The 17,872-nt window shown below is 47.1% G+C and overlaps 1 non-coding gene across 1 annotated transcript in view; it reads right to left on the bottom strand.

The window, feature by feature from the left end:
* Window positions 1–11,711, bottom strand: part of LOC103533888 — a 63,586-nt gene extending 51,875 nt beyond the window's left edge. The window contains exon 1 of the transcript XR_003988310.1: window positions 11,700–11,711. This is a non-coding gene — a transcript (uncharacterized LOC103533888). The remainder of the gene's footprint in view (window positions 1–11,699) is intronic.
* Between the last annotated feature and the right edge of the window lie 6,161 nt (window positions 11,712–17,872).

Here is a 17,872-nt window from a genome sequence, read left to right as displayed (position 1 = left end):
TGTCTCATGATTATTTCCTTCTCCCAAGCCCTGATTCCCTGACTCTGTCTCTGCTGAGCTCACCCTGCTGAACACCATGGGCAACAAACACCTCTCACTTCTTCAAGCAAACACTCTTCAAGGTCAACTCAAACCAATTTTTTTCTGTTGAATGAGCAGTGTCAGAGCAACACTCTGCTGCTGGATGAATTCTGCCAAAAAACACCCTTACCTATAACAACCCTGACTCCAAGGTAGCCAGCTTGCTAGCAGATATAGTTACTAAAACCACACTGAGTCTCTCTGCTCTGGTTCCTGACTGAACAAAAAAACCTCACAGTTTTGCTCCAGACTAAGACAAGTGCTGGGATCCAATCCCTGGGACAGCTCCAGCTTCACCCCTGAAGGCAAACAGCAGGTAGGAGCACGGTGTTAGCCACAAGCACTGCTGCTATCCCCATCCTGACCACCTCAACAACTTCCCCTGATATGTTTCTGGTTATGATGCACCAACTTTTCCCATTCTGTTCCCCACTTCACCCTCTCCACCTCCTGTGGACTCAGTGGGACATCCCAGCATCCGATGGCTCCCGAGGGCATCAGGAGTGGGGGATGAGGGGTAGAGGTGATGGAGGCTGCACCTGATTCCTGCCTGGGATCCCTGGAGGTGATCCTGCCAGGACAACACTGCCTGCATCCCTGCTCCAGGAGGTGCTGGGGGATTACCCAGCGTCTTCTCTCTGCAGCCCTTTCAACAAAAGACACTATTATAAGATTAAATCCTAGCTGAAGTAATTGTGCATGGAAATTCCTTTTATTAGGGCTGTGGATGGAGTCTTATCAGGTTTCAGGGCTCAGAGAGCAGCCTGGCAGGCAGGCATGTTTGTTAATAGCTATTCCAGCTGCAGCCAACTCTTTCTGCTCACCTGGTTTTTGTCAGGGTGAAACAAGCCACACTGCCACGTTCTGGGATAGGTATTTTCTTTAGAGTAACACATTGCTCCTTCGTCACTTAATATCAAGTGCTCAGCTTAATTAAACTGCTGAACACAACACCTCTGCCATCCAGCACACACAGATACCCTATTCACTGCTCAGGACACCAGAGAGCCAGAGCTTATTCCCAGCACAGGCCTCAAAATGAAGGGGAAAAGAAAAAAAGCAAAAAAAAAAGCTGGATAAGCCAATTCTGAGCTCTAAGCCCAGAGCTCAGAAGCAACAATCCAAAAGTTCAAATCAAGCAGGGCAAAATCATTACAACAAGTAAAGGACAATAAATAAGAGGCAAGAATTGGATCAAGCAGTGAAACATCATCATGGGTTCATGTTCAGCTGGGAGCCAGAGCAGGTCCAGGGAAGCCCTTTGGGTCAGGAGCTCCAGGTAGGTTATGATGCTCACCCAGAAGTGCCCAAATTCCTGCTGGGATTCAGTGGCCAGCTTCAAAACTTCCCATGGCCAAACTCTGATGCTGCTGCACCAGTGAGCTGAGCCAGCAGGTAGGTACAGACACCATGCCACAAGACAGACAGCAAAGGAACAGGAAAAAATGATAGAAACATGGAGAGAAGCAGAGAAGAGGGGGCTGAGGAGAGTGGATCCTGTGGCAGAAAGCAAAGGGATTGCCTGGCAAGCTGGCAAATTCCCTGACCTCAAACTTGACTGCCCAGGTTGGTTGAGGTACTGTGATTTTCTACCTCAAGCTGTGATCACTGGGCATCAGTTCCCTCTCAAGGAGGTTTAAACAGAGCACTGAAAATCCACCTGTCCAAGCCTGACATCCTTTTCCTCCCAGCACCTGAGCACATGGCAGCCTGAAACACATCTCCCCTGAGAAATACCCAGTGCATTTTGAAATCTAAGCTGAACTAAGCCTTCAGTTCTTCAGCTTCCCTTTTTTCTCCTACTATCCCCTATTTTCCAAACTGTGAATGTCCTGAAGATGCTTCTCACAAGAGAAGAGACACAGAAACACACTGTGCACTGACCTGCTCTGCTGCCATGGGCATAATCTGCAGCATCAAAGAGGAAGAAAGCACAGCCCAGGCTGGGCAGAAGCTTTTTCCAGGTGCTTCAGCAGCCTCCAAGAGAAGATTTCTTTGAGAACAACTTGACAGAAGCCCAAGAATTTCTCTTATTTCTCTTCTTGTCCTCAGCACATTTACAGAAAATCCAGACTGGATCCTTAGCTGCCCTTGTCAGCATCACACGTGGGCTTCAGCTACTTTAAATACCTTTCCAAGTTGGCCCTTCTCACTTCCAGCAAGTTCCACACCTTCTACCATGGCTAATTTTAAGACCCTGGGGGAAGAGCACACATAACCCAGTGGGATTCAGCACTAAACATCCACATGGCAACACAAGGCCATGTAACAACCGTGTTCATCCCATCACCATCAGCACCATCATCACCACTGCCCCCCTGTGCACCCCTGCCCAGGGATCAGCTCCAGCCCCCCCAGGCAGTGCTGATGAACTTGGGGGCAGCAGATTTCTGTGTTTCAGCTTGAGCAGCTCAAGTTTGGGCCCCTCTGCTCCATCCAGCCCCAACCAAAGAGATCCATGTTCTCAGGGCTCTCTGAAACCTGGTTTTTATAGGTCTAGGTGCCTAAATTATGAGCAAAACACCCACTCCTTCTTCTTCTTCTTCTTGTTCTTCTGCATTTTCTTGGCCTCAGGAGAACACTGGGGGCAGTGATGGGCAGAGATTAAAGCCCCAAAGCAGGAGGCAAGGCAGCTCAGCACCCCAGGCACCCCCCAGCACCTCTTCTGGATGGGCCAACAGCACTTGTGCAGGCATGGCAGAGCTGCAGAGTAAATGAAAACCAAACACCCCAAGGAGAGCTCATTTGCTGATGTTTATTGGCTGAGGTAATGGCTCTGAGCAAAATAAATAAATAAAAAAATAAAAAGTCACTTTCACAGGGCAGAGCACACTGCTTAGAATGCAAGCTTTGAAGTCCAGCAAGAAAAAAAAAAAAAAGAGGGTTTTGTTGTTTTGTGTGTGAGGTTTTCCACCCCCCCCTCTTTTTTTTTTTTTTTTTCCTTTGAATTATGTGATACAAACCAGCTTGATACACAAATTAGAGGTGATCTCATCAGTCCATTAGCCCAACTAAAGCAAGCCCATCACTTGCAAGGGATGTGCTGGCCAGATACAACTGCCTGGCCTGTGAGCAGCATTAATCTGGGGGTACAAATGCAGCCTTCATTATAGAGGCAAGGCATGGTTCCCAGCTTTCAACCCTGCTGCAAACAGCTTCATTCCATTGAAAAGTGGGATTTTAGGGCAGCCTCTGACAGTCATCACCCCAGCATTTAGGCAGAGACCCTGACTCCTCCTGCCACCCCTCTGCATAGAAGGAAAGGACCCACAGACATCCCAGGCATTGCTGATTCACACCCAAGAGAGGTCTTGGACAGTGTCAGCCCCCGAAAGGAGGGGAGGAAGAGCACTTGAAAATTCAGGAAGAATGGTAAAACGTGTTTCAGAAGCCTTTGCCTTTCAGTTCTCATCAATGAGGACCAGATCACATCTTTCTACCAAGTTCCTTTTGATTTCGTTGTTGGAGAACACAGAATGCTTGAAGTCTCATTTCTGTGATGTTCCTGTTTCCAATTGAGCAGCAGAACTATTTATTTTCCCAGTCAGTGATGGAATTAAACAATTTGTCTTTGAAAACTCTATAAGCCTTCACCCTGACAACCCTCCCATCTGCTTTTCAGATTAAGGTACTTTGATTTTTACCAGCTAAAGGTTTATGAACTGCTGTATAAACCCAATTACTCTCATAGTAAATTATTTAAAGCTTACATGTTATTTTTTAAATTTTTCCCCATGGAGCACTCTAGACAGTCAGACAAGGAAAGGCTCTCTAGGGCATTCTGAATTAAAAATGGCTAACAGGGAAAAACCATAGAGCTTCCAGAAACTTGGAATGAAAAGAAAAAACCCACCTCAAATAGTTAAGTGAGGATGAGACATAACCCAGGAGAGACTTTCAGGGTAGGACTGTTAAAAAATAAAAAAAAAAATAAAAAAAAACCCCAAAACACCTCCATTTCAGTGGGAGGGAGTTCTTCAAAACCAGACTGAGTTTCATCTCAGGCAGTATTTATATTTACTCTTGACCTGGGATTTGCTGACTGCCTGATTAAAACCAGGGGTAGGAGAGATTTCCATGTTCTGGCTTTGGATGTGATCAGCAGCAACCCCCTGGTTCAGGAAGAGGAAAATGCCCCTTCCTGAGTGCTGGAGTTTGGGACAGAGCATCCCAGGAGCACAGAGGGAAGGTTGGAGTCCTGGGCAGGATACCAAGGGAGGGCAAGGGACAAAGAGAACTGAGCCCACTGCTCTCTCCAGACAAAAAAAAAAACCAAAATAAAAACTGAGGAGCCTCAGGCAATAATCACAACAACTTGCTAGCAGGAGCAAATTCGTTTTCTGGTCACCAGTTCTGGGACAATTTGCATTGCCCAGAGGAAGGGGCAGGGCAGGCAGCATTGCTGCCCTCCCAGCAGCTCTCCTTACACATCAACTCCTCCTCCATTCTCTGGAGCAACTCTTCCCCCCCAGGGGCACAGAAATCAGCAGAAAAATCTCTCATTTGCAGTCACCGTGCTTGAGCAAGACTCCTGAAGGGATGGGATTTGCTTGGCTCCAGTGGGAGAGGGTATTTGGGGACCAGCAGCACCACACTGCGCTTCTGCTAGACCCCAAAAGGGAAGTTCTAAGGCAAGTTCCCTAAATTGAGTAATTACATTCTTAGTTTTAGCACAATGAGTAACTGTTACCATAAATTCATATTTGTCACAAGCAAACTCTTAAAGGAAGTTCCAGCCCTTGGCAAGTTAAGTGACCAGAAGCTTACAAGAAGGGTCCCTATAGAGGGATGTACCCAAAGCAGGGCACACAAAGGGGAGGCAGGGGAACCCCCACCCCACTTTTGAAGAGCTGACATTCACAGCAATTTGTTCTGCACAGTCCTCTTCCTGCTCCTTTTTGTCATTTATGCACCGGAGCACAAAACAAAGTGTGTTAGAACAGCAGCACAGCAACAGGGTGATTCACTGGAGATCTCTGCATGTGCCTGTGGTGCAGAAAACTGCCTTAACGTGACCAGCAGCACTGATTGCCAGGGTGTCCCTTCTGCCACCAGCCCAGCAGCAGCCAGGTGGAATGACTTGAGATGAATTCATCACTTTGGGAAGAGGAGGCAACAGCAAACATCTAAATCAAAGTGATGCTTTCCTCCAGAGCTGGTGGGTTCCCTGAGGCTGAGGAGCAGGGCTGGCTCCAGAGGGTCAGGGTGGTTCTGGAAGAATCACAACCAGGTTCTCAAGGGCTCCTTGCTGGCCCGTGCTGCCAGACCAGCACAAAGAGACTTCAATCAGGTGTCTCCCCCAAGAAGGAAGCCCAAGGTCTGGGTCTGGGGACAGGCAGCAGTGCCTGCAGCAGCCTGGCCAAGCCCTGGGGAGATGCCTCAAGGGGGAGGTGAGGACCACTGCCCCCAAAGTCACATCCCTGGTGCCTGTCTGCAAGGCAGAACAAGAAGGAATTCTCCAAGTTAGCAGATTTCTAAGGTAAAGTGCTGGCATCTGAGTAGGGAAGAGCAGGTGGAGGGAGTTAAGAGCCAGAGGGAGGTCTGGGCAGCAGCTGGGAGCCAGCAAGGAGCTGCAAGGCCCAGAGATGCTTCCCATCCCACTGAGATGTACTCAGCTCTGGTGAGGCCACAGCTTGAGTCCTGTGTCCAGTTCTGGGCCCCTCAGTTTAGGAAGGATATCGGGGTCCTGGAGCAGGTCCAAAGGAGGGCAACCAGGCTGGTGAAGGGACTCGAGCACAGACCCTATGAGGAGAGGCTGAAGGAGCTGGGGGTGTTGAGGCTGGAGAAGAGGAGGCTCAGGGGAGACCTCATCACTCTCTCCAACTCCCTGAAAGGAGGTTGGAGCCAGGGGGGGGTTGGGCTCTTTTCCCAGGCAACTCTCAGCAAGACAAGAGGGCACAAAGGGTCTCAAGTTGTGCCAGGGGAGGTTTAGGTTGGAGATGAGAAAGAATTTCTTTCTGGAGAGGGTGATCAGGCATTGGAATGGGCTGCCCAGGGAAGTAGTGGATTCTCCGTGTCTGGAGATCTTTCCAAAGAGCCTGGATGTGGCACTGAGTGCCATGGGCTGGGAACCACGGGGGCAGTGGATCAAGGGTTGGACTTGATGATCTCTGAGGTCCCTTCCAACCCAGCCCATTCTATGATTCTGTGATTCTATGAAGGGCTGGGCATGAGCTGCTGGGTGCTCAGAGCTGTTCCTGCCAGGAACAGAGCTGGGGGCTCAGCTCCTGAACCTCTCAGCTTGTGGCTTCTTTGCACCCCTTTAGGTTGGAGGTTTAGGTTGGACATTAGAAAGAATTTCTTTCCAATGTCTGATCACCCTGTCCAGAATGGGCTGCCCAGGGAAGTAGTGGATTCTCCATGTCTGGAGATATTTAAAAAGAGACTGGATGTGGCACTCAGTGCCATGGTCTAGCAACCGCAATGTTGGTTCAAGGGTTGTACTCAATGATCCCTGTGGTCCCTTCCAACCCAGCCAGTTCTATGATTCTATGAGATGGCATCAGAGGTGAGCAGCTGCCACCCCTCAGCAGCTCTCCCCGAGATGGGCTGCAGTGCAGAGCTCACTTTGCATCTTCTCTCTGTGGCAGACATCTAGACAGCACCTTGCTTTCCCAGGGTGGTGTCTAGGAAATGATAAAAAACCCAGAAAAGTTTAAAAGACCTCAAGAGCAGAGCCAGGAAGTGCTGCCCTTGGGCTGCCCTGGGATCACCCACAAGGCACAGCTTCATCCCTGCTCCACTCCTCCTCCTCCTCCTGCCTACAGATGCACCAAAGCTCACACCCCCCCAGCCACTGTTACCACCCAGATTGGGGGCTTCAGCTGAGTGAAACTGAGCCCAATCCGATAAATCTTTTTTCCTCTCTCTTCACAAGACCTTTTACTATTACTTCTTTTTGAAAAATGCAGTATTTTGGTATTCTTGGTACACCTTCTCCTTCAGTTCCCTGATACCTATGATACATCTCTGTGGCTCAGCTCCACCACTGCTGGTGAGAGTCAGACCCTATGAATTTAGGACACAAACTGAACTTGGCAATTGTCCAGACCAGAAAAGGAGCTGATGTCTCTTTATCCTCTGCCCACAGCACAGATCCACTCAAGACTGAATCAGTTTTGTTGCCTGGATTCCATCCTGACTCCTGGCCTTGCCCTGGGACATGGATACTGCTCTGGAACACTGGCTCACAGACTTTCAGGACTGATGAATCTGTGTCAACTTTCAATATTTTTGCAGAACACTCTGCATGCTTATCACACTTTTAATAAAACCCATGATGTCATCATATGTTTCCCAGAGCAAACCTCCTGCCAGGCCCTGCAGAAAACCAGTGCTCTACCTATGCTTGTGACATTTAGGTTCCAATAATCTTGGATTTTCAGCAATATTGGGTTCAAAGGAGATCAGATCATCAAATTCTTCCTAAGCTATGATTACCTCTGGAGTCCTTGAAACCCTGAACAAAGAGAAACCCATCTCCTGCTCTGCTTCAGTACTATTTCTTCTATGGAAGATGTTGACAATCTGCCCAGAATGACAGTTTTCTTTTTAATTAAAGACTGAAATGGCCACTTCTATCAGTCCCCCTTTAGGGCCCAAGGGATTTATCCCCCCTCCAGCCCTCTGCAAGCCTGGTCTGCACAGAGCCCTGCAGCTCCCCTGCCTGGCAGAGCCCTCTCCTGCCCTCCTGCAATGCCACCAGCACCAAATACTGCACTACCTTCAACCATTCAAAGGTTTCTTTGCACTTCAGGATCCATTGCTAAATTCCCCCTCTCTTTTAGGACTCTGCCTTCCAGTCCCAGTTCTCTTTTCTCTCTTCCCCTGGGATTGCTTCATATGGAATGCCAGCTCTGCATGCACAAAGCACACTCAGTTTACAGAGACACATACTGGATTACCAAATTTTTTTTTATACAAACCTCTCTATTGCACAACCATCAGGGATCCTGATGCCAAACACCTTCCTCCAGTTTCCAGCAGGTGCCACAACCAAGTCTGAGCCCTCTCTATCAGCTGAGCCTCCCCTCAAATCCCCCATTAGCCAGGGGAGGTGCTGCCTGTGCCTCCTTTTTGTCTGTGTTGCTCATGGGAGGATTTTAGGAGGTTTGGCAACAGCCACTCTCAGGTATGAAGCCAAGCCCACCCATCAGCAGTAAATCCCCCCAAAAAAGTGATCCAGAGCATAAGGAAAACACTCCAAAGTGTTCTGGAAAGGGAAATCAAAAGCTTTCGAGCTCGTCACTGTGGAAATATTTGAGAAGTGGAATATCTACCTCTGTTTGGTTTAGCCACCTAATAATCTTACCAAAACATCTTAAATAAGCTCTGTTGTAGGCTAGGGAAGGGTATGACCATGGCAGGGAACATTCAGCTGTTGTGGGCTACAGGTGCCTTACAAGAAGCCAACTCTGCCATGATGCTGCTCAGGAGCCACAGGAGCACCCACAGCCCCCCCACAGCCACAGAAGGACAAGGACATGGACATGGACAAGGACATGGACAGGGAGAAGAACCACAAGAGCCATGCAGACCCTGCTCCAGGCACTACACAAACTCACCAGAAAAGACATCCTTGAAAAAATTCAACTATTAAGAATAAACCAAGAAGAAAGAAGTGATCAAAGTATTAGAGAGATGGCAAATGAAGAGAGGTGTCTCCCTCTTCTTTCTTTTTGTAAGGATTTTTTTTCCCCCTTTTGGAAAAGATCAGGGAAGCCATTCTCTTCTGCAAGATGTTTTAATTCACATTATCATTCCAACATCTCATTCACAGTCCCAGGGAAAAGGTCAGACACTGTGTAACAGCTATACATTAAGCAGCAATGAAAACCAAGAAACATCCCACACTGAGGACACACTAATGGCTCTTTGGAGTCAACACAGACCTAATTCACTTTTTAAGACTTTAAGTTGCAAATTTTTATTCAGCTTTCACAGCACAAATAGCCACAAGAAAGCTACCCAAAACCCCAACTCGCCAAGTCAGGATTATTTGATATGAAGGTCACTTCCTCCAGCCCCAAGCAAACAGCTTTAAACCCTTTAACAGACAGAAGTCAAAAGTACAAGGAATACTTGTATTGATTTTAGGATACGAGACACAGGTCAAAGACTGAGTGCACAAAAATAATTCACACCTCTAGAGGAACATAAAGACACTAAATACTCAGAAATGCCCTGTGCTGGCATCACTGGGGTGCAACTTAATTTATTAGGGCAGATTAATGCACCCACAAAACCTAAAGCGTGAAGGCAGTTTTGACCTCTCCAGATTGGCTGCCAATGTGATATAGGTCCAAAAGAAATTACCCTTTTCTGCTGCGACAGAGCAATAAATTGGCTTCCTTGAATACAGTGGTTAAAGAATCCGAGTTCCTGACCTTGAATGTTTTACTAGTAGTGTGCTGTGCTGTAGGGAACAATCAGGATGACATCTGCTGAAACGTGTGGGATTTATGATATAATAGGTTGCACATATGTGCCAAAAGAGAAGGAATAAAAAACCCGCTTAAATCCAAGTAAATCAAGATTAATTAGCTACTAAAATAGCTAAGAGAACACAGTGCAGTACAGGTGGTACAAACCATCCTACTTGCCATACACTGTGACTGGAGTTATTCCTGAGGTCACACCACCCCGTGTATCTCCAGTCGCACTCTCACTGGGAAAAGCAAAAATCCCTGCTCCTTGGTAAACTCCTGCTCTTTGTAATTCTGTGGCTTTGCACTTTCATAAACAAACGTTACGCAGTCCTTTTATAGGAAGTCCCACTCAGCCCACAGGAAAACCCCGTGTTGTCTGGCTTTGATCATCAAGACAGACTGAAAATTAACTCTGGTATTTTTACAGCCTTCCTCCTCGGAAGGGAAGGGAAGGGACACGCCGCACACATTCACCTCTCCACCCTATCACTTACATTCCCTCTGAATTCCCCCCCTCCCTCCCTCCTTTCATTCAACACAGGGACTTTTTGCTTTATAGCTGTTAATTGCAATTACAGGTGTTCAAACCCCACCAGCCTGACAGAAGCCTCATACCTGAAATGCCAGCCCCAGTGCCCAGCCTGGTGTTTCTCCAGCAGCACCCAGCAGGCTCTGGGCTCACAAAGCAAACATTCTGAAATCACAGCAGCCTGACTTTATTTTTATTTTTTTCCCCCCCTTCTTCCTTCTGCCCCAGGACTGCGAACAAGTTGTTAATACCCTGCAATCTGCTCGCTTTCCCTCTTAATCCTCATTTTAGCCAAGCCTCTCCTTGCAGGAGATCATATCAATACGTCCCCAGCAGTCAAACAATGCGGAAAAGAGCCAATGTTATTGTGAGCCTGAGGTGGAACGACTCAATTCCCAGCAGGAGAGCAATTTGTACAAGGAACCAGCAAGCTCTTCTCTAGCAGGGGGAACCACTTCAAATGAGCCAGACTCCCTGTCACAACAAATCTCCTCCCTGGGATATGGTCAGCTCACAAACGCTGACATCCAGAGGCTGCCGGTCCCTTCCCGTAGGTTGGGAGAGCCAAGCACACACCTCTCTCCTCCTCCTCCTGCCCAGCTCTTCAACTAAGACACCTTCACAGAGCCTTGCATGTCCTGCAGGCACCCCCTGACTCACTGGGGGGGACCACATCATGGGAAAAGATGTCTTGCAGCCGTGGGCTTTGCCCACAGTAACCCTGAGCCACGTGCATTGCATCCTTCCCTCCAGGTCCCCTTGCTCTGGGTTCATTCTCCTGCAAGATGCTAACAAACCCACTGAGTTTATTTTCAGGTAATTTCAGAAGCTCTCAGTTCCCCACCAGCCACACAGTTTGGTTCAAACCCCCTTCCAGTACTGATGACAACACTTCCCCAGGGCTGCACACCCTTTGGGTCATTCTGCTCAGCAACTGCAGCACCCAAGGAACCCAACCAAGACCAACCTAGGGATGGAACACACCTCTCCTTGCTGAAGTATCCTTTTGAGATGTTATTCCACCCTGGGACAACTTCAGTTATTGATAGATAAAATAATTAACTTGAAGGTTACTACAGAGCAGGGAGCGGGCTGACTTCCTTGGAGAGGCAAGGAGGACCATCTGATGCAGGGCCACTTGGCTACTGAATCAGTAGACTGAACAAGCCCATCCTCTCTAGGCTTTGGGAAGTCTCCTTTGATCCTCTCTTCACTCAGCTGCTTACAGGATATTTGTGCTAGTTGTTAAAGACTCAACATCTTCCCCCACTGAAGTGGAGAGAAGAAAAACCGCTCTATCCACCCTAGGTAGGTACCAAAATGCCACCCAGAGCAAACTAGGACTTGATTTACAAGGAGAAAAAAAAAATCACTGCTCAGTAAGTCTCCCATGAGAACACCCTAATGCCAGCTAAGAACATTGGCAGAGAAAATTAGCAGAGAAAAGCTTTAAATGAATGCCCCATCCCTGGAAGTGATGAATGCCAGGTTGGATGGGGCTTGGAGCTGGGAGGATGGGGTGGGATGATCTTCCAGGTCCCTTCCAACCAAACCAATCTGGGATTCTATGCTAAATTCTCATCAAAAGTGATTTCTGTAAAGGCCTCCCTGTTTAGGGTAATGTGAAAGGGATGCAGTCAAACCAAACCCCACTCCATCACTTCCCTATTTCCCAAACACATTCCCATGGCTCTGCATTTTCCAACAGCACAACTGGAAAGGCCACGGAGAATTCTCCTTTCTGGGTGCAACTGTTGAAGAGAGGGATGGAGACCAGAGACCCAGCAGCACCTACACACTGAGGTTGCAATCAGAATTGACAGACATATTAATTGGAGACAGCTGCAAGGAAAACTATCCTAACGACATGATTCATTAGTTTTCATAGATAATTACATCTCCTCGTGGCCTCACAGTGAATCATTCATTTAGGGAATTTGGGGGGTATTAAATTTAAATGCAGTAATCAGATTTGTTAATCTGTGGGGCAAGGCAAACCAAACAAAATTTTATGCAGGGAATTGTTTGTACTTTCAACATTGACATGAATGCAGCAGCAGGAAAAAATTAGCAGGATAATGCCTGCTCATGTAGGTTAAAAATAATTAGTGGTAATCTGCCCCCAGTGCTTGTAATGAGACTGCACAGATCTCTTCACTGCTGCCTGGACTGCAGCTTGTTTTACCTGGCTGCATCCTGATCCAGTGGCCTTTTGAAAATCTATGGATTTTTTGACAGAATGAAAGAATTAAAATAATGGAGATTTGGATTTGTCACTCCACAGGCTCAAAACACAGCTGTTTTTTCATCACTATTGTAGTACAGATTTTAAAAAATAAGTTTTAAATGTGTTAATAGTTGTTTTCATGAAGCAGCAGAAGATATTCTCAGTTTGAAACACTAGAATAAACTTGCAGATCCAGGCCAGTTTCCTTCCTGTCAAGTCAAAACTTAGTAAACTGAACTCCACCTTAAAAACAGGTATTTTTTTTTCCCATTTCTTCTCCTGGAAGCTACTCTGGAATTTCCTATCTCCTGGTTAAAAAATAAAAATTAAAAAAGAAGTCATTTTCTTGTCTGTACTAATTATGGTAATTTTTCCTCCTATATTTTCTTGAACCAATGTTCTTAGTTTCCATAGGTTTTTTTTTTCCCCTCCCCTATATTTTACTGCCAAAACACAAACAGAAAGCAAACCATATCTCCTCTCCACCTACAGCTGCTCAACCTCCACTGCTGAAACATCAGAACCTCTCTGTATTAATCCATTGCCCTCGCAGCCTCCACTTCTTCTCTGGGCCTGTTTCTCCTCAAATTCATTTTTTCTGGAACAAGAACCTGAAAATTTAAAGGAGAAATTCTTCACAAAGCTGCATCCAGGTGCAGGGACTCCACTGCCACTCCACCCTCATCCCCTGCTCCAATTGTGCTGATTTTCTCCCCATCACATCAGCACCTATTTGGTCAGGGCTGGGACAAGCTGAGGACACAAAGAGAATTTCTGCAGCTCCCTGGATCAAAGACTCTCAGGGCTTCATCCTCAACCCAAAAAGAATTCCCAAGCACCAGGTGATGTTCTGATCCACGCTGAAGAAAATGGGAAAGAGCAACCAAAACATCTCATGAAATGGCAGAAAAACCATACAGCTTGCAGAGAAGAACAGCTAAGGTTCACAAGGACCATCACAGGGGGAATATCTTTTCTGGGGGGGTCAAAAAAACCCCCAAAGAGCAAGGTAGAGACCTGCTCAGAGAAACACAATGAGACCTCAGGCAAGGCAGGAATGAAAGCCCCAATTCCAACCACCATCCAACTATCCAACAGCAGCCCAAAGGGAGCTGGGTGTTCCAGGGTGGAAGAGCAGAAGAGCCTCTGCTCTGCAGCTCAGGGTTTGATACCACAGCTTGGGTTTTTCTCTGAACCCCTGTGCTCTTGCTGAGCATCAGAAATGGATCTGCAACTCGATAGCTCCTGCTCTGGGGAAGCTGCACCTATGCAGTTGTATTTTTCCTCCTTGAGGTTTGGGGGCTAGGGGGTTGCTCCATGGAAGCTGGAACAAATTAATATTTCCCTGAGCATTATTATTTTAAGGGAAAGACCCAAGAGCAGTGAAAAGGCAATCCAACGTCTTCTATCTGCTTTCAGCTAAGCGTCTGACAACACACAGTATGTTTTACCCAGGACCTAGACCCAAACACTGGATGGTGAGAAGCTCCTCCTTAGGCACAGGCTGTTACTGGACAGCATCCCAGGCTCTGCAGCAATGTCCCCATTTTGCAATACCTGGGAGCTTCCCAGTCCTGTCCCACTCTGGCTCAGAGAAAATCCTCTCCCCAGGAACGGCAGCCGAGGGCTCTGCTCACCTCTCCCCCAGCCCAGCACTGCTTGTTTGTGTAACTGGAGAAGTGTCAAGCCCTCTCTCTCTCTCTCCTTCCAGTGATTTAAACTCCTCCAGTGTTAGAAGGAAAACAAAGAACAAAGATGCTGAAATATCCATCATCTTCCCCCGGGCCCAAGGGGAATAGCAGGAGGAATGCAGCTTCCAGGCTGCCGCCTGCCCGGCGCAGGCAAAGCTCCCTTCCCTCTGCCAATGGAGAGGTTTGGGGAAAGAATTCATCTCTTCCAGACCATCCAGGGCTCAGCATCCCCAGGAGAAGCTGCCTGTCCTGAAGGGATCATGGCTGCTGGATGCTGGTTATCATCACAGGTTCCTGGCCCTCCAGGCACAGCTCTGCAGTGGTTCTGCAGGGAAGGCAGAACCGAAGTCATCTTGTAATGACTACAGCTTGAGAACAGCAAATGCAAGAGCCAGAGCTGTTTGCTAGGAAGGGCACTGGTTGCTAAATGCAGAAGAAACCCAGACAAGATATTTTTCTCTCATTCTTTGGATTTGGAGGCCATACAGACATATCCTAGTAATACCACAAGCTACACCACTGCCCAGAAGTGAACTCATTTCCAGTGAAAATGAAGATATCAGCTTCCCTCTCACTTACTGAGAAAAGGAAGTACTTGCTTACTTTCCTAGTAAGGTGGGGAGATAACTAAAATAAACTAGATAAATTCAAGAGAAAAAGGGCAGTAAGGATATACTTGGTAACATCAGCATGAAAGGGCTATGCCAAGCACAGAAACAGAAGAGAAAACACAGGCACAACCTGCCTGGGAGGGGTAGGAAACAACTACACAGCTCTTGGTCACCAACCCTACTTTCCCATCAACAGAGTCCTGCTGAGCTGAGAGCAATTTAAATGAGAGGGCATGGATGTCAAATGTCAGCCCTTCCCTTATTTGCTGTATTGCATTGGAGAATAAATTCATTGGTGGCTGTCAGAAGTCAACTTAAAAAAAGAAAAAAAAAAAACCCTCAGGGCCATTTTCAGGAGCAAGAAAATCAAATGAGCAGAGTCAGCTTCTAGAGGAGCTGAGCCACAGCTTTAGGGAAAGGCACAAACGTCACAGAGATGCTCAGCACCTTACACCTAATGCACCTCAGGTGTGGTTTGCATCTCCTGGATGGGATGAGTCCCAGGGATGAGCCCCCAGGGTAAGACCAGAGGGCAGAGACCCCTCACTCCTGGGGAGCTGCATCTGCTCAACCTGCTGAGGATTCTCCACCATGCAGCACTGGGGTTGGGAAGAACACTTGCATCTCCTCCTCCAGAAAGCACTTTTGGGTTTTTTTTAAACACTTGGACAATTGTTTTATAGAGAAGTCTATGAGAGGAAAAACACATTCCTCTGAACCAGCATCACTGCCAGGCACAGGAGTGCAGGATCACCAAAACTGCAGCCACTGCCTGACCCCATGCTTGAAAAGCACCTCAGAAATAACTCACACTCATTATTTCAGGCAGTATTAAAAGCAAGAAGAAAAGCAGTGCCTTCTTTTTACAAGGGAAAAATATACCTTTTGACTTCTAACTCTCCTCTCTAAGCAGTTTATTCTGTGCTTCTCTCCCACATGGAAAGGATGAAGAATTCCTGGGGAGGAGAGTGGTTCAGGACAGTTTAAGTGTGCATGAACCGGCTGTTCCTCACAGCACACAACTTCTCCTCTAGCAAGACCACCACAAACCCATGACACCACTCACTTGTTCAACAAAGTTTCATGAATTCCAGCTGGAGACTCCTTTTTTCTTCCCCCAGGACCAGGGGGAAACTTATTGATCTTTTTCATGCTTAGGATGCGGGGCAAGGCACACAGGAACACAAACAGATTCAGTTGTTGGGTTTCTCTCCCCTCACTCCTACTCCCTTTTTGTTTTGAGATGGAGCCTTCCAACCCCTAAAACACATCAAAAAAGCAGACTGCACGTGAGACATTTGCCTTCAGCTTATAAAGAAGCAATGAAATTTCTTTTTAAGCAGCTTTGATTATGATGTTTTTGCTTTATGCCTGCTTCCAGGAGGTACAAACCTTCCACCACTTAACAAGACATCTCCTGCTGATCTCTTCCAACACAAGTTCCAGTTTGCTGCTGTAGAGCTTGCTAGGAAGCACAGAGCAGATTTGGGCTCTATTTCCATTGCACAGTTTCCTTCTGCTAGGAAGTGAAACACAAATGTGACCCTTCAACATCTAACTGCAATGTGGGGAGACAGATCCCAGGGTGCCCTGACCTGCCTGCTGCTACAGGTCAATGCAAAAGTCAACTAAATACCCTTTAGGGTATTTAGGGTTCCTTTCTCCAGCTCCTTGCCTGGAAGATAAAATCTCTTCTCAGTGTTGAGGGAAGGTGGAACCAGTCCCTGACTCAGATGTTAAGTGTCTCCCATTTGCCTTCTGGGCTTAAAAATCCTCTTCCAGGTGAGGTGATGAAGCACTATAAAAACTGACCCCAAATTCTCTGAGCCTGCTAATGGTCCTGCCAAGCAGCAAAGCTGGAGATCAGCAGGATTCAGGGGCCAGAAGCAGCAACATCACATTTGCAGCTCTCATGCTTCAGCTACTAATGCCACTGCTACAAAGCTGTAACAGAACCAGTAAGTGAAAACATTCACAAAATGAGGTGAGAATGGGTAAAAGAAGCCCCAGCTGCCATTGCTCTACTCATTCACTCCCCCTCAGCATCCCTCATCATACTTTTTGGGAAACACAGAGAAGGAACACACAGCATCAAGCAGCACCTTCCCCAGACAAAGCAGGAGACCCCAGAAGAGGGGACCAAAACCAGCACCTGCAATGAGAGCATCCTCACACACCTTCAGCTCTGCTTCACTCCAAGGGTTGCTGGTGCTCCATGGTGAGGAAAATAAGTTCATTTTCTGTCAGCAGAGGCACAGTAAGCCAAATGGGTTAAAGTGTTGTGCCAGAAATCCCAGAAATTTCCCTGCCCCCAGCCAAGATTCAATAAGCAGCACCAGGTCACCCTTCCCAACAGATATCACCATGCACCTGAGTCTGGCCCCATCTCACCTCTGCAGACATGGATTTCAGCACAGGGATGCTGAGTGAGGACCCTAAAATCACCCCCACCTGCCCTAGAAAGAAGAATGCAGAGCTCAGTATGGAAAACCAACTGCCAGGTGAAATCTGTTGTCTCCAGTTCTGGTCCAGCACAAGAAAACTCTGCAACCAAGTTTCAGAAAGCTGAGGACAGCTTTCTGGGGAGGGGAGGGATGAGACAAGTCTCAGGAATGACAATGAACTTGGGTTACTAAGAGTCATTTACTAAAATTAATTTTTAGTCAACAGAGTACTCAGATGTGAAGCAGATCTCCTATCAGTGCTTTTCTACCTCCTTCCTGCTCAACATCACTGAATATTCCACCTCTCTGCTCTGAAAGGAAGCACCAAGCAGCCTGGGTGAAGGCGTGGGCCTCCAACAGAAAAGGAGGAATTCATTGATTTTACACACAAACCCTCAGACCTTCCCTTAAGTCCTGTGGTCTCCAACTATGAAAGTAATTTTCCTTCCATTGAAAACACACCACCCACATTACCCATAAGCAAAACGATTATAGTTCCTATTGTAACAAAGCATCAAATGGACTTTTTTTTTCCATAAGAAGTGAAGTCACAACAGCTTAACTAGTGGAAAGTACTACACTGAAGTTAAGTGGGCTCTATTCAAGTTTAAGCACCACTACAATTACCTATGATTGCTCAAATACCATAAAACAGTAGGAAAAACCCAAGGGGTCACCATTAACCCCCAGTGCCACACAGATGCAGCCAGGATCCAGCCCAGACTCACAGAGCTCTGATCATTAGCACATGGTTGTGCCCAGTGCTCCAACCTCCTCTCCATCCACAGCCTGGTGATCCAAGGCAGCCTGCTCCAAATAATGGTTTCCAAATGAAAATATTTAGTTAGAATGGGAACTATT

The sequence above is a fragment of the Calypte anna genome, chromosome 18 (assembly GCF_003957555.1).
Source record: "Calypte anna isolate BGI_N300 chromosome 18, bCalAnn1_v1.p, whole genome shotgun sequence".
In the NCBI taxonomy this organism is placed as follows: Eukaryota; Metazoa; Chordata; class Aves; order Apodiformes; family Trochilidae; genus Calypte; species Calypte anna.
This window is presented reverse-complemented; position numbering and strand designations above follow the sequence as displayed.